Source organism: Cuculus canorus, chromosome 2 (assembly GCF_017976375.1).
Source record: "Cuculus canorus isolate bCucCan1 chromosome 2, bCucCan1.pri, whole genome shotgun sequence".
In the NCBI taxonomy this organism is placed as follows: Eukaryota; Metazoa; Chordata; class Aves; order Cuculiformes; family Cuculidae; genus Cuculus; species Cuculus canorus.
This window is the reverse complement of record NC_071402.1, coordinates 58,085,206-58,109,543: the sequence shown is the minus strand read 5'-3', so window position 1 is coordinate 58,109,543 and position 24,338 is coordinate 58,085,206.

Sequence of the window (24,338 nt, the reverse complement as noted above, 5' to 3'; positions counted from 1 at the left end):
AAGCTAACAGTTTTGTCAAGATGTACGAAGAGTCATTCCCCTCTTTTTCTTATCTCAGGGAGAGAAGTCTGTCTCAGGGTCAGAGGCTTTGTGTTCTGAACATATTCTTGGGTTTAACAGCACTAAAGATTTCCCTGCCACAGCGAGAATAATCCACAATCAGCCAGCTGCAGCTGGATTACATTGCAGGTTATTGATACACGATACTGCAAATGAGACCAGGAAATTTGTGTTTCAAAAAACCCATAGATTTATCTTTGTTGTCTAGGAGAAGAGTCACACCGCACAATGAGAAATCTTAATTAGACAGAAATTGCTTTTTAAAATTTAATTTTTCATGGCTCTTGATGTATGTATTGTGTTGTTAATATTTTCTGTATATAACCATGATTTAATTATGATTTAGTTAACATTTGATAAGTGATGTTCTGTACAATACCTCCAGAATTCACACTTTCATGTAAGGGATATATGGTACTTAAGAGGGCTTTTCCTAATATTAACATTTATCAGGGTAACAGATCAGAATGTCTGACATGGTAAGGCTTTTACTAGTGATCTGATATGAAGTCTGGAACAAGATTCCTCAGGTCTGGAGTCTTTTTGTAGTTTATTGTGGGCTGCTTAATTTGTCTTTGTTATCAGTAAATTTGATCTAATTCGTAATGTTCTCTGGATATTTTGCAAAGAAATTGCTGGAAAATGGAAAAATATGATGCCTAATCATGGGAACCAGTGTTAACTTAGCAATTCTTTATAGTTTTCCATCTTCTTATCATAAAGGTTATCAAGCATTGGAAAATCATATGAACTACAGTGCCAACACAGTTCTATATTTCCACTGGAAATCTTGGAACAAAATAAGTATACTATCACGAAATATACTGATAAGAAAAAAAAAGAAAAATATCAAGGCAGGGAGCATGGAAAATTCATGTACAAGTAGTCAAAAGACATTGATAAACAAACCATCTTGAAAAATAACGGGATACAATTGAATAGCCTATAGTGCAGGATCATGAAACTTGGATAAAGTTTCCTTCTATAAACTAAAAGCAAATTACAGAGAAGAAAAAAGTGAGTGATTAGATTACTATTGAATCATAAGCCACCAATAAAACAGGGCTATGGAAAAGTAAACGTGCTTGTAGGAACATTAAAACTAAAAACAGAGCTAGAAGAATGTTGGAAAAACACCTGTAACAAAATTATATGGGATGTCATACCACAAAGGAAGGTAGAATTAGTAAACCGTGGATTTCTTAGAAATAAGAAATCTTCTGCACATAGTTCTGTGTAGCAATACCTACATAACCCAGGCTCCTATTACTTCTCAAAAGAAGAGTACGTTCAATAATAATGGACACACTCATTTTGTCTTCTTTGAAACACATTCGTTGGAAATTAATTTGAAAGCCATATGCCTTAACTGCTGTGTTGCGAAAAGCTTGTAAAATAGTAGTATGAGAAAGTAATGGGGGTGGGAGGGAGATGAAGTAGATTAAAAAACAGAACATCTGGAACAGAAAATAAGAGTGTAGAAATATGGAAGAATTTCTGGAAAAGGGCATTAGGCAAGGAGAGAGCTGTGGCAAAACTTTCATGATCAATATGGAAGTTAGATTCTAATTATGCATTGGAGATCCAAGCTATAAATATCCATACACTGCTTTACATATCCTACGTCCTTTACTGTCACCTCTCTTGTTCATGGTTCGTGTTTGTTGAATCCTCTGAAAATTTAACAGTACCTTTAGGATTCCAAAAATATGTTCCTATTTCTGAAGTGCTGGGCATAGTGAAACCCTTTGAAAAAACAAAACAAACCAAACCAAAACAAAACAGTACATATTAGACAATCTCTTTTATTACCCTGAAAGACAGATTTTTCTCAACTACTTCAGACTGCAAGATAATTTCAAGGTATGTTACATCTTTATCTGTCACAAATTGGTATAGTCTTTATAGAAGAAGAGACATGATGATTTGCACTGATGAAAATCTGCCCCTACAAAGTTCATAGTTTCTACTTCCCTCTGAATAACATTTGAAAAAAGAAATATTTATGTTATTTTGGACAGCAAATAACATTGCTATCCACCTTAAACTGCCACTGTACATTTGTCTCCTCCTGTCTAATTCTTATTTTTACTTATACAGATGAGTCATGTCATCTGGCTCCCTTCAAGGAAACAAAGACTTTGAAGATTGACAACTAAATATATGATGTGGTGGTTGACCTAGGCTGGCTGCCAGACAGCCATCCAGCTGCTCTCTCAATCGTCTTCAATGGGACAGGGGGAGAAAATAAGATGAAAATAACTCATGGGTCAAGATAAATACAGGGAGATCATTTACAAATCCCTATTACAGAAAAAAAAATGCACTTAGGGAAAATGAATTTAAATTTTTGGTAGTTCAAATATATTCAGATGGAGAGAAACAAAGACAAAACCCAAAACACCACTGTATCCTTACTCCCAGGCTTGATCTCAGTCTTTCATTCCTGACTTTACCTTTCCCAGCTGATGCAAGGTGATGAGGAATGGGGGTTGTGATCAGTTCATAACACGTTTTCACTGCTGCTCTTTCCTCCTCACGCTTTCAGCTTGCTCCAGCATGGGTCCTCATGATGGACTGCAGTCTTCAGGATAATCGTGGTCTCGCATGGACCCTCCACAGTTTGCAGCAAACATACTGATGCAAGGATGCCAGCTAAGCCTACTCCTTTGCCACAGATATTTGCTAGCTCTCATGATCATAATCCCTTTCTCTGATTTATAGAATCATAGAATAGTTAGGGATGGAAAGGACATTAAAGATGATCTAGTTTCAAACCCTCCCACTAGATCAGGCTGCCCAATGTCCCATCCAGCCTGGCCTTGAACACCTCCAGGGATGGGGCAGCCACAGCTTCCCTGGGCAACCTGTGCCAGTGCCTCACTACTCTCATGGTGAAGAAATTCTTCCTAATGTCCAGTCTAAATCTGCCCCTCTCCAGTTTATACCCTTTCCCTCTGGTCTTATCCCATAAGCCTTCATAAGGCGTCCCTCTCCAACTTTCCTGTAGCCCCTTCAGATACTGGAATGTAGCTATAAGATCTCCTCTGAGCCTTCTCTTCTCCAGGCTGAACGAGCCCAACTCTCTCAGCCTGTCCTTGTAGGGAAGGTGCTCCAGTCCTCCAATCATCTTTGTAGCCCTCCTCTGGACCTATTCCAACAGCTTACGTGGAGACATGCTTATGAATCTATTTAGTTTTAACTAGTTTGTCATTTCTTTAGCTGATAACAAGAAACTGAAGATCAGTTAGAAGCCTTACGTTTTAAACACCACATCTCTTGGCAGATTAACAAGGATGCCATAAAACTGAAGATATTCCAAGATTCATGAAGTATTTTTGTGGAAATTACAGTAAGAGAAGCATTAGTAAATTAGTCTAATTAATTTTGAGAAAATTCCCTGATCTATTGCAGCCCTGTTAAGATCCCAGAATTTGAAGAGCTTGTTTTCATGGATTCTGTTCATTTCCATTCAAAATTTTTTCGAAGAGTCACAACAATTTTTCTTCTAAGTGCGAGTGAGCATAAGGACTATATTTTGTGTTAATTAAAATCAAAGGAGGACTTGACAAACAGGAAAAATCTGGGATCAATTTTTATGTTTCTCTATCTTGCAAGCATATATCAGTTCTGGAAACTGCTTTATTCTCCCTAAGACAGTCCCACTGCTCAAAGGAAGCGTCTTCTCTCTTTTTTTTCTTTTTTTTTTCCTTTGTATATTTTCTTAAGAAGGATGTGCTTCTAATGTACAAGGCATTTAATTGTTATGTCTTCAGACTCTCTCAGTGTTTAACTACCTAAAATATACTAAATAACAGCACATCTTTCATCTTCAGCCATACTTTTTCTGTGTTACCGTTTAGCCCCACCTAGCCAAACTTGGCAGATAAAACCATGAAGCTGAGCCTCCAAAATCACTTTCTCCCCAGCCCTGTGGAGAAAGAGGAGAGGGAAATGAAAGGAAAAAGACTTACACGTTGGAAACTGGAGTTATGGTTTTAATGAAATCATAAAGATAATGGAAATAGTTGGAAGGTAATAAATGGAAACAAATGCATGAGGTTGCACGCCCAGCCCACCACTCAATGACTATAAGTCACCACAAATGCTGCAGACCAGACATGAGGGGATGGATCCAAGGGAGCTGGACTCAGGAGCTGAATTGAGGAACTCACGGATCCAGGATCAGGAGCAACCAGACAAACAAGGTCTTCACTGAATGTCAGCCACAGCAAAAGAGAGTGAGAGGCTCGTGATCTCTCAGTCTTATACCAAGTATGATGTAAAAGGGATGGAATACTCTCTTGGTCAGTTTAGGGTCACTTGCCCTATTCACCCCTTCTCGCAGGTGCTGGACCTTTTCCACCAGCTTGAGGATGGCCTTGGTTAAGTATAACATTGAGACAGGTAAAAAAAGCATTAGCTTTTCTGCATATCAACACCCTGTGTTATCACTTTAGAGAAGAACACTGTCTCAAAAACATGCAGTTAGTTTGCAGAGAAATGGAGTTACTTAGAGTGACTGAGTTAAGAGTCAGAAGATGATCCTACTTTAACTCAAACAACAACATCCTATTAGGCAGAGGATGTATGGTAAAGAAAAGGATATTTTAACGAAATAAGTGGGCTTCAGTGTGGGCTCAGGACACACTGACGAAGACTGAACCTTCAGGTTCAGCTGTTGCACTGCCCAGCCCAGAAGCAGCAGTCTCAAATACAACTTTTTCTCATAACATACTTAAATATTGCCATAGTGAATTTAATAAGGCAATCAGAGTCCAAAGATGACAGGGGAGAAGAAAGAGACTACACAAAGACGATATGGTAGTGATGCGACTGTGCAATGACAATTTTGGGCAAAGAACAGTGAAAAAGGATTCTCCGACAGAAATTGCATAATTTTGAAATAAGAATAAAAATATATTAGAAACACACTTTTTAGTGTTAGCAATAAGTGAACAAGATGTGATCTGCCCACACAAAGAAAGCTGAAAAATCCCCATTACTACAGAAATATACACAGTATATTGAGAAAATCTGTGTTTCAGAAGCACATTGTCCTTCTGGGAATCAGCTTCACTACCCTTGTTAGCTTCTGTTACTGAATATGAATAGGGAAATCTATGGGGTGTCTATCATTATTGCCTCAGTCGCTTGTAGAATTTCACATTACATAGACATCTATATGAAGAAGAAGACTTATGGTTACTTTTATAGCATGCATCAGATGTTTTATTTCTTCAGCAAGGGTATGCATTATCTTTCAATGGGCATAATACACTATTCACATCATCTCATAATACATTATGCAATCTAATCGTATTATGTCAGCTGGTGGTTTGTCCATCTGATGTTAGAGACGACAGCAGCTGGTGAGTAGTGCGGGACTAATGAGCTTCTACAGTGTTTTGGAACTTTGGAAGGATAGTTTTAAAAAAGTAAGTAGAATTTTTATACATATATGAACTGGAAACAGTGGTCCATCATCACACTTTAGGGCTGATAAACAGCTTCTTGAAGCTTATCTCTTTGGGGTTTTTTTAACATTACTCATTGTGTTTTGCTTCTTAAAACATTTTGTTTAGGATTTGTTATTTGTTTTTTTTTCTTCTAGTGGCCCGCAACAATTTAAATTTCCATCCACCAGTTAAAATTGCTTAATATTATTTGCTACATAAAAGACCAGATGCTAGGATATGAAGAACACAGTCAAAACTAGCTTTGATTTCTGTTGAAGTCAGTGATACAATTCCATTTAAGAAGGGTCAATATGATTTCATCCATGTAACATAAACAATATGCATGCTCCTATAGCATTCAAATTTTAGTGGATGATAACACAACAACGTGTGCTAAACTAATGATATCTCAGTAATTTATATTAAAGATAGATTATTCGTATAGTTTTATTACTATTACAGGAACAGTAGTTTAGGAGAATAGTGCATTAAATAACCTAAAAAGTAGTAACTACTTATTTTACAGTGTATGTTATTTTGCACAGACCCGCTTGATACTGTTAACAACGTACTATGATTGACAATGGCTCAGATGACCTCTTGAGTGTTCATCTCTTCTTATATCTATAGTAATACTGAAAGAGTAAATTTAATTATTTGTTATTTTCACAAAAATCATGACAAAATATGCTTTATTGATCAAGAATATGTCAGCTGAGTCTCAGCGCCGACCATGAGCTAGTATGATTTCTGTCACTTCTTGCTACAGTAACTCCAGGGACTTTTGTGTTTAGCAACTTGTAATTAAATATAATCCTTCCTAGTTATGGTAGTTTCTCTCTCATATAACTGTCAGCTTCTTTCCAATTTTACCTATACGTTAGGCAATGTGTAACCATGACATCAAATAAATAGAAAAAAATACAAAAGCCAGACTGACTTGCTACATTTACATTTTCTAAGTTCTAGAAGATTCATGTAAGTTACAGTATAGCTATATTTTCTGTACTTTTTCTATGGAAATAGTTTTAGCACTGTTTTCAAAGCTGTATTTAAGTCTCTCTATACTCGACAAAATGCACATTAGCACTTTTCTAAAAATATTTAGAATTTAAATGTTGATGTTTCACTTTATAGGAAATTGTTGTCTACTCACTTAAAAAATAATCTGATTGCAATTAAAAATTATATTTCTAATAATCACATTTTTATGTTCTGTAGACTAAAAGTTGAAGTGCCTTTATTTGATTGCACATTTAAAGCTTCCTGATTCATGTTTCTGTGCACTTTTCTACGTAAACATAACTGGGGACTTTTTTTACCTTTCTAAAATTCATGTCGATATTTAATTGGAATCTAGCTTTTCTTTATAATGTCAGATCCTACATAGAACATTGTTTATTTTTCTTTTGTATATACACAGAGAATATAGTAACCTCAGGCAGGAAATCTGCAAATTCTCATGGTTCAAAAAAAATTTATATACTAGCCAATTTTTTAACTGTTGTAAATTATTGTCTTCATGAGACCTGTACAGTTTCTGTATTATATAATTCTATTCTATTCTATTCTATTCTATTCTATTCTATTCTATTCTATTCTATTCCATTCCATTCCATTCCATTCCATTCCATTCCATTCTATTCTAATTACCTAAATTGATTTTGGTAAGTTTGTGCCCAGTTACTCTGGCATCTTTCACTTCAAACCTCATTAGGCATATTCCTTTGTTCTGCCTGCTTCTGTTCCTGCCAGTACAAAATATCCCACTTCCAAAGATGTGCAGCCCAATCATTTTAAAACTTTCTGTCACATGTTTTCAACGCAGCACATTATTTTCTTCAGATGACTATACCTTTCTTTCACTAATGATGGACCATATTGATGTCAAGTGTAACTCTATTTTGAGTCACAAGTATTTGTTTAAATCTTGCATAACTAAGCCATAAACAGAGCTAGGAAATGCATTATATACAAATACATTCTGAAGCCTGAGATGAAGTCCTTCACAAACATCTTGTCTTTGGTGCTTATTATTACTATATTTTTCACTGTCTGTGTTTAATATCAATATATAAAATAATACTATATAAAAATATTTTGATAAAGAGCATACACAACATTTAAGTAATTCTTTGGCATAAACTGAATTGCCCTTACTTCTAAGAAAAAAAGATCATATGGAAAACAAAAAGAAAAGAAAAAAGCCCAGAAGAAACTTCTAATATGCAATTAAAAATTAAAATTAAATAAATTAAACAACTGTAATACAAGATTTTTTTGTTTGTTTTAGAGGTTATATAATTCTTCATTTGGAAAACTGAATGAAAAATAAAATTTGAAAAATAAGAGGAAAGTTATTTTTTCTGTCCTTCTTATTTACAGTAGTATTCACTCAATTACTTTGAAGTTATCAATGTAAAAAATATGTACAAAAAGAAATAGTACTGATTAATTTCCTGGAGCTGCCCAAGTTTCATAATTGTGGAGCTACATAAGGTCCATAATTTCAGAAACTGCCTCGATCCAATGACTTCTGCAACTTCTTGCCAAAGGATAGTGCAAGAACTATTAGAGTATCCACTAGAATATTAGTGGCTGTTGCCAATCTACGGTGTACTGTTTTGTTAGGAGTTGAGGTGTAGGTAACGTGCTCAGATAGAAAAAACAGTGTGCCTTAAAGTAGGTAGAGAATATATATTACAGAAGCCACTTTGCACTAATTGTCTATGGAGGTTATTTTACAGTGGAGAAAGAATGTGTTTGCAAACTAACTCTAAAGCAATTAAATCAATATATGCTTGGTATTTCCACACTGGAAATGAGTATCTATTAACAACAATACATCAATTTAGTCATACAGGCAAATTCTCTGAGGGTTTGTGAAACCAGGAATTTAAATTATATAAGAAGTTAAAATTATAAATTGAGATTATGTGCACTGTAAACAATGAGGATGGAGCTTAAATTTGTTCCTTCAATTAATTATTCTACTTTTCTTCAGCTCTACTCAGCTTTTCTTGCCACGTACCTATTCCATACCATTGTGTATCTCTGTTCCTCCAGACCTTTAATATATTCAATCTATCCTCATATATGCATATCTAAATATATATATTTATCTCTGTGTTTGTATCTTTGTGTGTGACTGTGTTACTGGTTTCTGGATTTTTGCTGCAATCACATGTGCTAAATTATGGTATATTTAAGCTGATGTATCCAATGCGGTGTCACACAGGGATCTCTAGGAACACCTTCTTCTGGGAGAAGTCACCTTCTATCTCAGTCTGATGACAGCTGATGCTCCAACTTCTTCAGTATGACCCATTTTTTATTTTAAAAGTCCAAGGACATTTTGGTAAGCCAATCATTCTTTTTCCTCCACTATCCCTTAGGCATTTTCCCTTCTTTTATTTTTTCTTTTATTTTATTTTAGTGAAATAAGACAGTTACACCTCAAATCTTATTCCAGGTACCAAACAGGTTCCTGTAGTATGACATCTTTTTACAGTGTTAGCCAGGAGCAATGACATTTTCCTGCCCAACAGGAGGTGTTCTAACAACTCATGACTGTAGCACCAGTCAGAACATAACTGGTAGCCAATGTAGCATCAGCCCAGTCACTTTAAATTAAGATTGGGTGATGTATCAGTAGGACTTTGGAGTTTCTGAGCCTGAAACACAGTTGAGTTTATGTGACCACTTCTCTCTTTGACATTTTTTCCCTTTTTCTGTTACATTTGATTATTTAAATCCAACTGTGATGCACATGGGTAACTTAAGGCTTCTGGATGGCAAGATGGAACTTAACTGAGTTATAGGAAAGATACAAAAACATGTGGAAAAATTGAACCTACAAGTCTGAATGAGTAGTCCATGGCTGAAGTTCAGCTGTAAATGGATATTCAGATACTTGAGCTACGTAGAGTTTTATTGTTAATCAGCAAAGCATTTGGCTTGCTTAGTGCTCAGTATCCTGGGAAAGAAGTGTAAGATGGATATCTGCTTTTTAAATGAATATCACCCTCCAACACACCACTTTAGTGTCTATTAAACTTGTTTACAATGCATCAGGAAGGTGTCATAGTAATTTTGGTAGAAATGAAAATATAGCTGCATTATTTTTTTTGAAGAAGGGAAAAAAAAAATCCACGCATATTTCAATTTACCATGATCACTTACTATGTTACAAAAACAGATGTAAAAAACTACTGGACCATAATCTAAGTTATAGTATAAAAATAATATTTATACATATGTATGTATATATATAAAAGAATATAAAATAATAATGCGTACTTCTGCAATACATTTCACTCAAAGACCATTAAAAAATCACAAAAATTGCATATATACAAGTGTTCTAAAACTTATAAATGTTATTTTCTTCCCATTTTTTAGATGAGGTAGCATAAAAAGAGAGGCTATCAGAAGTGTGTAATGAGTTACATTACCACTGTATGTCAGTCTTTTCTGTTATTTAGATGAATACGGTCCATTTAGAGGTGTTTTTTTTTTTTTTTAGTTTTACAACATCCTATTGTAATTTGTCATTTTGCTTATAAAGCAGAAATAAAATATCCACTCTCATTTATAACTGGGATTGTGCAATGCCACTGTTCTTGCACACAGAACACCCAGATTCAATATTCTCTATCAGTGAGTGTACTTATGTGGATCTTCCAAAATGCCAGCTTGGCTTTTCAAATTAAAACCCCAGATGTATTAGAGCTTTAAAAGCCTTGCAGAAAACTGTTAATTACCTCAGGATGGGGGTCAATGCACATTGGAAAAATGCTAAGATCAGTTTTTAATGACTAATATGAGTCAAAATAATAATCACACATACTTTTACTTAATTAAAACACATTTCTATTAAAAACTATAAGAATCACTCATGAGGAATGTAACTATGGTACTACCTATGTTACAGATCTTTACACTGAAATTATTTTTTCAGTCACTTCAGCAAGAAAAAACGACCAAGAAACATTCCTATGCAGTACAAGGAATATGGTTGTCTAATGCTTTATTATGAGCTCACAAAGCAAGCATCATATGCACAAATAGTAAAAATATTGAAATTAAATATAAGAAAACAAAAAAATTACACAATTGAAAATCTGTTACATTTTAATTTTTTTTTTTATAATTAGAAACAATTATGCTTAGTTAAGTGTCTCTTGTTCTGTAGGAATATCCCACTAATTCTGTATTATTCTATATTACATGCCATGCAAAGGAACGAGAACATTTAGCTTTGTTATTCTTACAGAAGAGTGAGGTGGAAGACTATATTTTAGAAACATAAAAACATATAGAATGGGAAAGTTCACCAACCCCATTAAGTTAAGAATCTTTAGGTAGTACATCTGTAGTGATACATTTGAGCCTGATATTCTCAGTCCCTTTTGCTGATGACACAGTATAAAGGACTTCTACAATATAAACCTAAAGATGACTTTAGGGCTTGATCAATTACAAACAAAATTTGACTTCTCACCTTTTATTGTAACAACAAAAATTGAAGTTATGAAGCCTTTGCAGGAATCTGGGTACATTTACTTGCAGACATACATCTACATTTATATGTAACATGTAAATTTACATGCATTTACATAGTTGTAACACACTTGAGGAAGGAAGATTGATTTAAAAAGAACCTTTACGTTACAAAAAGAATGGTAAGAATATATAACTAAAGATGTAATGTGCATACAGGGTTTGGCACAAAAAAAAGCAAGACTAACCCAATAACTTGGAAACCAGGAGTGGGAGGGGAGAGACAAAGAGATGATTATAGAAAATGTTCTTACCTGTCTCAAGGCTCAACTCGATCGCGTCACTCAGTATGAATAGACGTGTTTAAATACAGCTGTTTTCTTACACTTAGTCAGAAAATGTAAGTGTGCAAGAGTAAACAGCAAGTGAAGGTCATCTCAACTGATTTTCTTAATTTGTTAAATTAAAAGAGTTACATTTACGATCTCATTTTTTCATGTGTCAGACTATGTATAATGAATATTTCACTACAATGTTCTATTTTAAAATGACTAGTTTTCATTCTAGCTTAACACTAAGGATTTAGGAACATCAGTGTAATGTTCATTTTATCTGGTAAACACTAAGAGTTAATGAGGTATTTGAATTCATTTTCGCTGCACATTATCTTACTTTGAAAACATTTGTATAATATTTTGTATATCCTCTCATTCCCTATTTAGACTCTAAACCAAAATGGCAAGTAAATTATAAATAAATAGTCCAATATATTTTAAGACAGTAAAAATTCCAGTTAAAACTTGTTAAATTAGTTAATATTAATTTAAGGCTAAGAAAGAAGTCACTTTCCCCTAATGCAGTCCAAAAAACTATACAATCCTGAAGTAAAATATTAGTGAAATGAACAGACAATAAACATTGAAAAGAACCTTATTTTAGTGTGTGCTCACTTTTCCAGCTACCTACAAATAATATTCAATAACTACTACTAAAATTTACCATCCACAAAAAAGTACTTAGTGTACAGAAGGGAAAATACATCTCAGAAAGAAACACTTGCAATTATTGAGCATTAATAACCCGCTAAAAGAAAACAGAACAATCTGATCCTGGTGAGAAGGAATATGGTTTCTTTTTTTTTAAAATACATCCAAAGATATATTTAAATGCTAAATCATTCAAAAGACATGAGCAATAAGTCTGAAAATCACTTTAATGTTAGGTTCTACCACACTGTTTTCTTGCCACACAATGACTTCTAGTTATTCCTGTTTGCTACCCAGACTGCATTCATTGGTGTAGATGCACTTCAGTTGGGTTATTTATCAACAGCCTCCTGAGGGGAGTAATCTTAATTCCTAAATGACTACTCAGTGTATTTTCTAACTCATCAATAATCATTTCATCTTTGCTGCCACTTGGAATTCTATCCCTGAGGTGGCAGACCAACGACCCTTGCTAGCACACCATGACTCAGACGCTGGAGTGCCAGCCCAAGGCTTTTTTCTGTCAAGCCTGGTTTTGTCCTCCTCACCTTCATATCTAGTTCAAAGCTCTATTAATGAGCCTTGCTAACTTCTTGGTAAGCACCCTTTTGCACCTTGGGGACAGGTGTACCCCATCCTTTGTCAGCAAGCCTGGTGTTGTACATGCCAATCCATGATCAAAACTCACAAAGTTTTGCTCCTCACGCCAGGTTTGGAGCCCCTTATTTATTTCCTGGCTCTTCTCATTCCTTCCCTCATCAGTTCTTGTAAGAGGAATGACAGAGGAGAACACTACCTGTGTACCCAGTCCCTTCACCATTGGTTCCAGGGCCCTGAAGTCCCTTTGAACTGCCCTTAGATTTCTTGTTCTCCTTTTATTACTGCCTACTTGGGAAATCAATAGTGGATAATAACCCATGGGGCTGACCAGAGCTGGAAGTTTTCTTTCCACACCTCTAACTGAGGCCCCAGGTAGGCAGCAAACTTCCCTATGTAATGGGTCCAGTCTGCATATCTGGCCTTCTGTTTCCTTCACAAGGGAGTCCTTCATAACTATGGCCCATCTTATCTTCTTTACGGAAACTGTTTTGATGGATGGCTTAGAGTGTCTTGACCTGGGGAAAGTTTCCAGGCTGTGAGACCCATCATTCACATTAAGGTTCAGTTCCACTTGCAGAGCTTTGTATCTATTGTGCAAGGGAACCTGGGAAGATGAGGTTGAAAGAGGGAAGACATACCCGCAGTGCTGGATGGGAACCTGCTGACATTCCCTTCTTTCTCCTTAAGTTCTCTCCTCAACTGAATGGAGAGAGGATGGGGAGTCCTCTGTCACAAAAGACATGCCTGACCATGGTGTCTGAGACAGGGAGAATAAGGTGTTGTTCCAACGGTCTGTGTCCCTCTCAGACTCCCTCATGGTCCTCAGCCTGCTCACTTCCACCCTGAGTTCCATCACTGGGCAGAGGAGTTTCTCCACCAAAGCTCACTGCTCACAGGTTTAATTCCCTTCTGGTGTCCAACACCAGGGCAAAAGGGGCACGCACTGCAGCCTGGCATCTGGATGCAATGTGCGCCCACTGGGACTCTGTCTGGGAGGCTGCATCAGTCACTGTGAGTGCAGAGCATGGAGAGGCATCAATTTTCTGCCGAGTAGACAGCGTGATTCCCTGGTACTTCTGGCTGAGGTTCAGCATCCCGCTGACACGCCCTCTCTGCACCCCTTTGTCTGCTTGACCTGCCTGCGTGATCTGCCTCTCAAACTGCCTTGCCATGTCCTTCTGACATGCCACACCATCTGCTCGCTGTGCTCTTGTCACTCACGATCTTTAGAGTCCATTTAAATCTCCCACTAATGCTTCCAGGAACACCCTCCCTACATCACACATCCCCATGCACCTACGGATTTCTGTGAGACAGGAATAGCCTGCCCCTAGCTCCCTCCTTCCCTTGCTCCGGTTACTGCCTATACACCTCAATCCACTGCTCAGCTGCAGAACTTACTGTCCCTGCTGCAGATTCTCGCCAACTGAGCAGCAGTACAATATAGTTCCAGGAAATATGGTTTGCTAGTTCCAGGAAATGGTTTATAAAGTTTTAAACTCTTTTCTACTTCTGTCTTGAATTGGATGAGTAGACAGTGTAGCAAATATATACTCAAGTTAACATTTTTGTATTAATTTATTTAAGGAGGTAAAATATGCTGTTATACTTTCTCGAAAACTTGTACTTGATAAAACTATCACTGTAGCTGCAATAACAACAAAAAGCCCTCATAATTACCCCAAGCTTTGAGCACATTCCTTATTTCTATTTTACATGGTCTGAAAACTTAAACATGCAACTCAGAAATTCTGGGTTATCAGCTTTATAAGATAGAAAATAGTTTGACTTGGGACCCACTGAAATGACACAATGACTTGTAATTGAAAGTCTTCACAAACTGGTTTTGAAGGAAGCAAAAGGTCTGTAATCTTCCCTTTGTGTCCTCTATATTACTAGTGTTTTGTTATTCAAACATATATTCTCTCTCTTTCTAAGGTGTTGGATTTTTCCCTTCTACATGTGAAAAACGTCAGAAGAAGGAAATTTCACTTGCAGGTTTCTTAATATAAATGTAGATGTCTTTCAGATATTTAAATTTCATCTTCAGTAAAAATACGGAGAAAAAATATGGTTCATTGCAACACTGACATATATATTCATATTGAAGAAGCATCTTACTTCAATAACAGGACAATTAATTTCATGGGAGTTCTAATAAAGTGAATAGAGATGTGAGGTTTTAAAGATATATTATGACTAAGGATATAATATGACTGACTAAAGTTAGGCAACCGAGGATATAGGTGACTAATGTAGCCTTAGGTGACTCCAGGATATAAAGAGACCAAAGCTAAGAAAATATAGCCTTAAAGACACCAAATTTCTTAAGACAAAATCTAGAAATGAAGAGAGTCTTGGTGATGTTTGTTATGTACAAGATGAATTTTCAGGCCAAATCCAGACCAAGCATAAAATTAAAACAGTAAACTGCTGAAGTTCAAGCCTTTATTGTTTCATAAGACATCAGAACTTCCTTACCCCAAACGAGGTTCCTAACCATGTGGCTGGTTACAGTTTAGCAGATTACATCTGAGAGTGTTGTCATTCATTTTCAGAGAAAGGAGAGGAAAAGAGATTTTTCTTTTGTTTTTCTGGAATTAAAACTAAAAGAAAAGAAATAAACAAAACAAAAAAAACCCCACCAAGACACCATTTAAAGGCAATCCACTTTACAATTACTCATAAGGACTATTTCCTTTGGTAATTTCTTTTATTAACTCTTACCAGTGGCAGCCATATGACACTGTTTCATCTTTGTATCTCAGTTACCTAATTCTTCACTAATTACGTCTACCACATCTAATTTTATTGTAAGTACTTTTGGATAGTTGCAGCCTTACACTTTATTTTAAGCACAACTGTCTCCTGATTTGGAGTTATATATTTTTGTAACACAGAAGCACTCTATAAGATAACCAGGCTTAGGAACTTGCATTAAGGGATTCAATGGTGTGGTAGTCTGTATTGTAAATGTGCTTAACCTTGTTGTTCTAGTATAACTCCTCTACATACTGCACAAAGAACTCAAGGCACTGTGTTTACTCTGGTAACATCCTTTGCTTTTCTAAGTCAACACGCCATATATATCATATGTAGTACAACAGCTATGGCTAGAAGTGAAGAATGCTGATCAGGTTATTGCTATCCCACGAGTCATGCAGAGCATCAAATGAATATTTTCCTAATCTTTTAAAATGTGAATATTATTTCCAAGTTCTTGTTACAGCTTTTTTTTTCCACGGATATCCAAACAAAATTACATGCAGTCGATATTGAACGCATGGATATCAAGAAAATTGGTTTCCATGGGAACCTTATCCACATGACAGTTTTCAAATGCTGTTCTGCTTTACAGGTGACATTTCAGTAATTCTAGTGGTATTAATATTGCAAGTGGACATGAAATATATGACATAAAGTGATTTGTTTGTGTACGTTTGTGGACAGAACCTAAGCAAAGAGCATATTGAGCGAACAGCTTTTTTAACTCTGGCTGTGAAAGTTTGCCTGTTTATTGTAAACTATTCCCAAATATCTCATCTTGGGACAAATCTGAATAGCATTTGTTCTGCATCTATGTTTTAAGCACACGTACATTTTTAGAAGAAAATTAGTTTCAGCATAATGCATAATACATTCACTGTACATTAAGGGATCGCTTCATTATGAAGCATTCAAATCTGAAACCAATTTCTTCCTGCAGGAGGAGGCTACATTAAGAGTGCCAAAAATTAATTGAGATAGCAACATGGCAACAAAGCTGGAAATCTGAACAAAAACGTGATGACTGTTGAACCCTAATGCCTTGATTAGCACATTAATTACAAAGCAGTGGACTCTGTTAATGGGCTGCATAGAAGGTCAAAAGGGCTTAGCTATCATTTCTTTCTTCAGCAGATTATTGAATATTTCTTTCTTCATCAAATTATTTGATATTTCTTTCACAGCTCTTCTGATTTGAATAAGTATGAAGGGGACAGGTTATCTCTGTAAGGTAAAGCCCCTGTTTCCTTTTTTCCTCCCTTTCTTCTTCATTTTACTTGGCTTAGACAAGGTGGTTTTGAACGAAAGTAGGTAGTAATTTCTCAAAATTAAAACAGTTTAACAAAAAAAAAACAGGCCTAATACCCAAAAGACGTACTGCTTTTATGTTAAAATCCTACCAACATGTGTTTACCTAGCCTGATTGTAGATTTCTGTGTGCCTCTGTTGAAAAAGGCAAAGTATAATAGGGAGTAATTCATCCTGATTTTATGAATATGATTTTTGTTTTTTCCTGGGGTAGATACTTAGGGAATCTGTCACTTGTCTTTCATTTTAGTAAGTAAAGATTTATTGGAATATATAGTTACTTTGAACGTAAGATTGGTATTATCAGAGAACATCAATGATCTAACCATTTCATGAAAAATCCTCTTTTTGCTTAGGTAGACTGTATACATCTGTATGTAAATCTTGACGATAAGGAAATCCATTAAATATCACATGCTAATTGAATCTTTTGAATTTATCTTCATGGATGTCAGTGACCAAACAGATGCCTTGGTTTTTTTTTGATGTCTTCAGACTGCTCTTAAAAGCAGAGCTGTAGAATTTGCAAAATTTGAACAGATCCTGTAGCTTTACCCAGTCCTACCATTTCATGAAATCTTTATTGCAAGTTCCTTGTAGAAATTTAAAGATACTCACCTTAATAATAGTCACAAATAATTCTGGCCTCTTCTCTTCGAAGACATACTTTGAATATTGTTATTTCTGATCTGTAGACATAGAAGAATGCACTACCAAGCAGAATTTTATTTTTCTTTGGTAGACTGCACCCTTGCTGTTGTGTCTTTCAATAGAAATACTGAAGCAGCAATATACATGCACAGATATGAGGCATATGTTCCACGTAGGAGCTCCTGTGATGTGCTCTGAAAGCTGAAGTTTGGTTTATGTTGAGGACTGTTTAGGTGAAGGAACTGTGTTTGCCACTTTCCCACATCAGAATATCATTTGGGAATGCAGAATCCTGTGAAAATTCCTGCACATAAGGAAGTAAAAATAAACATTTAAGAGCAGTAAATAGTTGCAAGTACTTTTCCTGCACCATAGCTACTTACTGTGAAGTATAAATAGTAGTCACTCTTTCCTGCGGGATATCCCAACCTACCAGGCACTGAAATTGCAAGTCAAGTTGACTAACACAGTTGACCGAAAACCGATTGCATGAATGTCATGGAAGGAGGAACTGAACATGTCATTTGAAGAGAGGACATTGAAATTGAATAAATCTTCCACATCTTTTAGAGATAAACTCTAGATAAATAATAAAAGGCAGTTGGTAACTGGAGGAATATTTCACAGGAAATGTTCACACAGGGGCTAAAGTATGTTATTGATACAGATTCTCATAATACGCAGAAGAAATAAGCCAAACAAATACATTGTTTGTTCTTGTTCACAACAAATGAGATCCCTGATCTTATTGAACTCTTTTATTTTAATCACCACATATTGCATATAGATCCTATACAGGAAACAGTGTTCTTATGAGGGTATCACAGAATCATAGAATTGTTTGAATCGATAGGGATGTTAAAGATCATCTAGTTCCAATCCCTCGGCCATGAGTAGTGATATCTTTCACTCAATCAAGTTGCTCAAAGCCCCATCCAACCTGGCCTTGAACAATTCCAGGGACAGGGCTTCCATGACTTCTCTGGGCAGCCTGTTCCAGTGCCTCATCACTCTCACAGTAAAAATCATCTTCCTAAATCATCCTTATTTAAGCTTAAACTCTTTTAAATTTTGATTAAATTTGTTCTGCGTTCTACAAGTGCCAGACAGCAAATAGACGGCTTTTTATATAAGTAGAATTCTGATTCATTAATATGAAGATCTCTTCACCTTGCAGTAGATCATGTATTCTTTTCTTTCTACAAGCCTGTTATGAGTCTTTCGTTGTATTTCTTTACATATCGTTTTTGGAAGCTTCAGAAAGACCTTAATCCATTGAAGATGTATCTTCTCCAAACCTTAAAGAATTTTTTATTGTGAAACATCACTATTATTGCACTGATAGTTGTTCTTTTAGAATTTGTATATTCAGATTTCTTACCCAAACTACTGTCTTCCTGAGAATAGTTTGCAGGAAGAACAGATAAAAGTGCTAATAACTATTCCAACTCACCTAACATCTTTCAAACTGTGAAACACACTTATGAGCAGTCTACATATATAAGTATGTTGCAGGTTACATAAAGGTGATTGGACAATAAGTTGCCTGAGGACAGTTTTCTAGATTTCATGCTGTTTTCACTTAAACCTTGAAACTGTTCCTTCTTCATAGAGAGGGATATAAACTTGAATCAGGAAAAATATTAATTTCATCAAGGTTTTGGCCTTGTAAAAGAACACATAACCAGTTACAGAAGACCACCATCTTTTTCAGCGTGACCAGGCTTCCATGGCTTACATTCTCAGTGCCTTTAAGGAATCCAATTTCCTTTAATTTCAGTAAGAGTTATCTTCCTAAGTATTTATTGAGGGTCTGAAAAACAGCTAATCAGATTTCTGTCTCCAACTTTTTTTCAATAGGCCTTTAACTGATAAATCATATAAATATTCTGTTTCATAAAAGTCAAGGTGTTACGCACAATCAACCTTTAATTTTATTCTAAAAATGATGATGCTAAAAAGCTGGCTATATACACTTCTGTAAAATGAAAATTTGGCTTTGCGATGGTACAAAATTTGTCCTAGGCTGTAACTGTTGATTTGTTTCAGAATTCCTATTTCTGTCATCTCTCATTACATTTCAGCAGAAAAAAAATCTGATATTTTCCCCCAAAAGAAAATTTTAAAACTCTACAATTTTTTTATTGTTTTCTAACATAAATACTTCACCCTAGGCTATATTTCCTTTAATTTCAGAAGAACTACTAAAGATAGATATCTGCTGAGGTTTGGGGAAATGGGAGGTGGTGAGGAAAGAATAGTTATATTGTGTGATACTGACTGTGGAATACAAGTCAGTCTGAGCTTTCTTCAAATTTCAAGAAGAGAAGTAGTTCCTGTGAGGTCGTAGAATTACAGTATCACAGAACAGTAGAGGCTGGAAGGGACTGGAGATAATCTGGTCCAAACTCTCTGCTTAAGCAGGAACACATAGAGCTGGTTGCCCTGTTGGCTTTTGGATATCTCCAGCAACGGAGACTCCACAGTAACTCTGAGAAACTTGTTCCGGTGCTCAGCCACCCTCACAATGAAAAAGTGTTTCCTTATGATACTGACAAAAGGACTTCTTTTCTTTACACTAATCATACCAAAAGTCTTGGATAATTAGAAAGTAAGAGTGAACACCCAAAGCTGGGATGTGTGTGAATACAGTTTATGTCTCTGAATGAACGTTTGATTTACCACAAACATCAAAATAAGTCAGACTGCCATAACCAATTCAAGACCAAGACTGAGGATTTGTAAAGCTGCATATACACTGACAAATTGGTACATGTTCCTACTGGTCCTATATAGCTGTTCTTAGAAATTAAAATACCTTCTGAGGAAACAATCTCAGAATATTTCCTCATACTGGACTGTAGATGGTCATTAATACATTATTAGTTATTACAGGGAACATTGTTATTTTAAAAATTATATTTCCTGAGTGTATGTTTTAATTCTTTAGAGATCTGCTTACCTATTTATCAGCTTCTTGCAATGGGAAGTACTTTCGTGACCATAATGTTAAAAATTGCAGTCATCAAATAAAAGTCATCGGGTTTACACTTTGTTAGTGCTGCAAACTATGCAAACTATGTCTCCCTCATTCAAAAAAAAGCCCGCATAATTTTGAATTATTCTAAATTTCTCAATTGACTATCATGCCTAAAGCTATGTGTTTCATTGTCAAGTTCTGAATTGTTTAAAATTAAATTCAAGCTGAAGTGCCATTGACCCATACTCTTGTGCATCTTGGCATTATCAAGCTTGTCAAATGTGTCATTCTGAGTTTCCCAAATAATTCTGTATTTTGAATCTATTCCAGAAAGTGTTAGTATTCTTACAGTTACGGCTGTGAGTATGAATGATATATATCACCTATAAGCCTAGACATTATCCTGTACTTGTATTTGTTCGTTTCTGCACAGATTTGTAAAAAAAAAAGAAAAAAAAACATTCTCAAGGCAACTGTTTCCTCCAGTGTATTCTTTCTTGCTCTATCCTGCCTGCCATACTACCACTGCCTAGTAAAGCAAGTCTGTCAAGGTCTCCTTGGTATCTATCAGTTCTAGTTTGATTGCACAGAAGCACTTCCTTCTTTTCAGTGCCGGATCAGGTCAACTACAGAACAGCATTAGAGTGATTGTGTGATTGACAAGCCTGCCTTTGAGACACTAGCAGACATGAAAGTGCATTGGTATAGAAAGCTTCAATTAATTTGACAGAGAAACAGCACAAGCTTTGTCATCAATAAAAGCTGAGTTGTCACACAATTTTAGGATATAACCATACAAATATGTGCAATCTCAGAATCAATCTTTGAAATCAGCCTGAAATAAATTATTTGTAGGACATGCTGATTGGGGAAGAATTTTGCTTCAAGCTCACTACTGCAGCATTTGTCCCTAGAGGTTAATTTATGATTGTCTCTAAGAAACTACACTGACAAGGTTAGAACCAACTGGAGTTATAAAAAAGGTTGAAGCCGTTTCAGCACTTAGAGCTTATTTACTTTGAGACATGAAAAAGGGCCAAGCTGCAGCAAATTAATCCCTAGTGCTTATCATAATCAACATTTGCACTTATAATCTGAGTCATCTACTGGCTCAGTAATTCTAATATCAAAGATGTGGCAAACCCAACTGCAGCTGTGCAGTACTGCATTTTAGCAAAGACAACCGCATGCTAGCTTTAATTTGTGAATTGGATTGTATACTATTCAGAGCAAATGAAACTACATGTTGATGTAGTTCTTTAATTTTCTGAGGGACTTCCAAAATCCAGCCCTTCTTTTCCTTTGTCATTAGCCTGAAACTAAACTAATTTCAGCCTGTGTTGTAATAGGTCCATATAACCCTGCAATACAGGCAGACGTGTGGCTATCCTAACACACTGTTTTCAGAACTCATTAGATCTGATTTTACACATTGCAGTGATGGTGGTTGAATGTCAAGGTGGAAATAAGCAGTATTTTATACAGTATTCTGATATTTGCTGATTTTAAAAGCAGTTTTGTTTTGAAGTCATCTGTATCTTGTATGTTATATATTAATATCACTCTCAATGAAAGCTACACATAGTTTCCATGAGGGGTATTAGTATTAAAACTTGGAATAAATTATCTTGAGTTGCACAACTTTTCCCTCATTAGTACATGCAATAACAGTGTGTTTGAGTGCTGTCGACATCAGCACACTTACTGTTAGGTGATTTCATCTCCTGGTCCCGTGAATCAGGCAGAATAACTTGTGAAATCACAAAGGTGTACATGAAGTCAAACATTAGCCAAATAATTTCTGACTTTGATGTGAAGTTCTGTAGCACTTGCTATGAATTTTACATACCTTCTTGCAGGCATTTTCTTACTTGGCCTTTAACTTGGTATATCAATGCCTCGGTCATCATCCCATTTAAGACTCATCCAAAGTCCACTGAAATCTTTATTTTGACTTGAAATCATAACTTCATTTCTTTAACTTGACATAAGAAGAACTCCAAAATGACCGTGTGTAAATTAGTGACATTTGATCTGATTAAGTATATATTTTGGTGAAACAAATAAGTATTGCTGCACATCACAAGAACCACTCTGTAAATTCAGAGTTTCATCCTCTCCAAGCCTGTATGTGTGTTTATATCTAAAAGATGAAATTTTATTTGACTTTGTTATGGAATAATATAGATTAAATGAAACGCTGTTTAACTAGTTAAATCTACATAGGGTACCATAAAATTCTGATTTTTTAAAATATATAAATCCCCCAAAGTGCTCTACGTATCTTACAGTGGCGTATTTTAGGGTATGAATGTTACATCCAGTGTTAAACTATATTAATTCATACCACTTAAAAGCTAATGTGAAGTATGTGTGTAAAGGCTTTGCTGGATCCCCAAAGAACAGAGGTGGTTTAATTCATGTCAAAACCTGCAACTCTCAAATAGACAATCAGGCTTATAATCATATACATGAAACAGAATGAATAAATCATAGAATCATAGAATCATGGAATCAAAGAAAGTTTGGGTTGAAGGGAACTTTAAAGTTAATCTAATCTAATCCCTCTGCCTTAGACAAGGGCATCTTGGTCAATATAGACATTCTGGAAAAAAATAGAAATGTCATTTTGATGGAGTAACTGTGGATCCAAAAAAACTCACAAAACTTGATGGATTTGGGAAAAAAAAAGGAGTTTTTTTTACATGATCTAGAAATATTACTTAACAGCTACTTCTCTTTAGTCATTTTTAGATCAGGTTGCTATGTTGGGATTTGGTCCAAGCACTCATAAAATCTCCAAACAATATAGGAAAAAATACTGTGTACAGAGCTGTGAAATGGTGAAAGTCAATAATCTTTTAAATTCAACATACAATTATGTTTTTATTATTTATTTTATTACCTGAATTCCATTTCAAGATCTGTTTGGAGTCCTTTTTCTTTGTACTCTTTGCCTCCAGGCATCTTTCAAAGTGGGCCAAGAAAAGATTTTGCCTATGGTGCATTTGTTAATGTGCAAAAAATGACTTGGTTAAGTAAACTTCATGCTTGCCTGCTTTAAGTTTATTAACTTGAAAACAATAAACTTGACTTTTTGTAAACTTTACATAGTTTTAGTCAGTTCTTTGCAGTGCAGATCTTTTGTTTTTTGTCATTGGAAGTCAAGTCTACTGAAGGCAGAATGAATGAAAATTATTTTGACACCTTTGCCGGAAGAATTTTAAGATGATTTTTGCCAGATGTAATTACACTATTGAGTAAGTAATCCAAAACCAGCTCTCATTAGTAAGGTTTTCCATAAAATCTACCATCTATTGTGACAAGATGCATTAAATAGTATAAATTCTCTTACAGTCCATGACAGCTTTTGTATGCATAGATATATTTTTCCCACGTATGCCAAAAATCCCTCACATTTTAATTTAGATCATCATAAATTAAATTAACAATTATCAGCTTAATTCTCAGAGGTATTTTTTTCATATCATTAGTGACAATGTGATTCCTGTAAGATGGAATACACATTTTGACATGAATATTAAATACAGCTGTTGATATATTTCACTGCTTAGTGATGTACACTAAGTGCAAAACAACTTCTATTATCTTTATCTTACTCCAATTACTTTTACATCTTCACCCTTGACACTATGATTTAGCTCATGCTCACCCTCTATATTTCTGTTATCTGATCCTCTAGCCAGTTCAAGGTGTAGATGTACCTTCATGATATCCTAAGAACGATTTGAGTGAAAAAAAAATAATATGAAGATAATGTATCTTTATATCTTTGATATAAATTAATTGTAAGAGACAATAAGGAGTGTCTGGGACAGGATACAGAATAGAGGTAGTGCAGGACTCTGCATTTTTAAATCCCCACTATAAAAACAATTATGGAAAATTCTAAACACAGTCAGTGAACAAGGAAAGCAGGAAGAACATTGTTGTTGTGGGGTTTTTTTAAGCTATGAAAATTTGGTATGCTAAAAATATCACTTAACACTTGCTGAGACTGGCTCT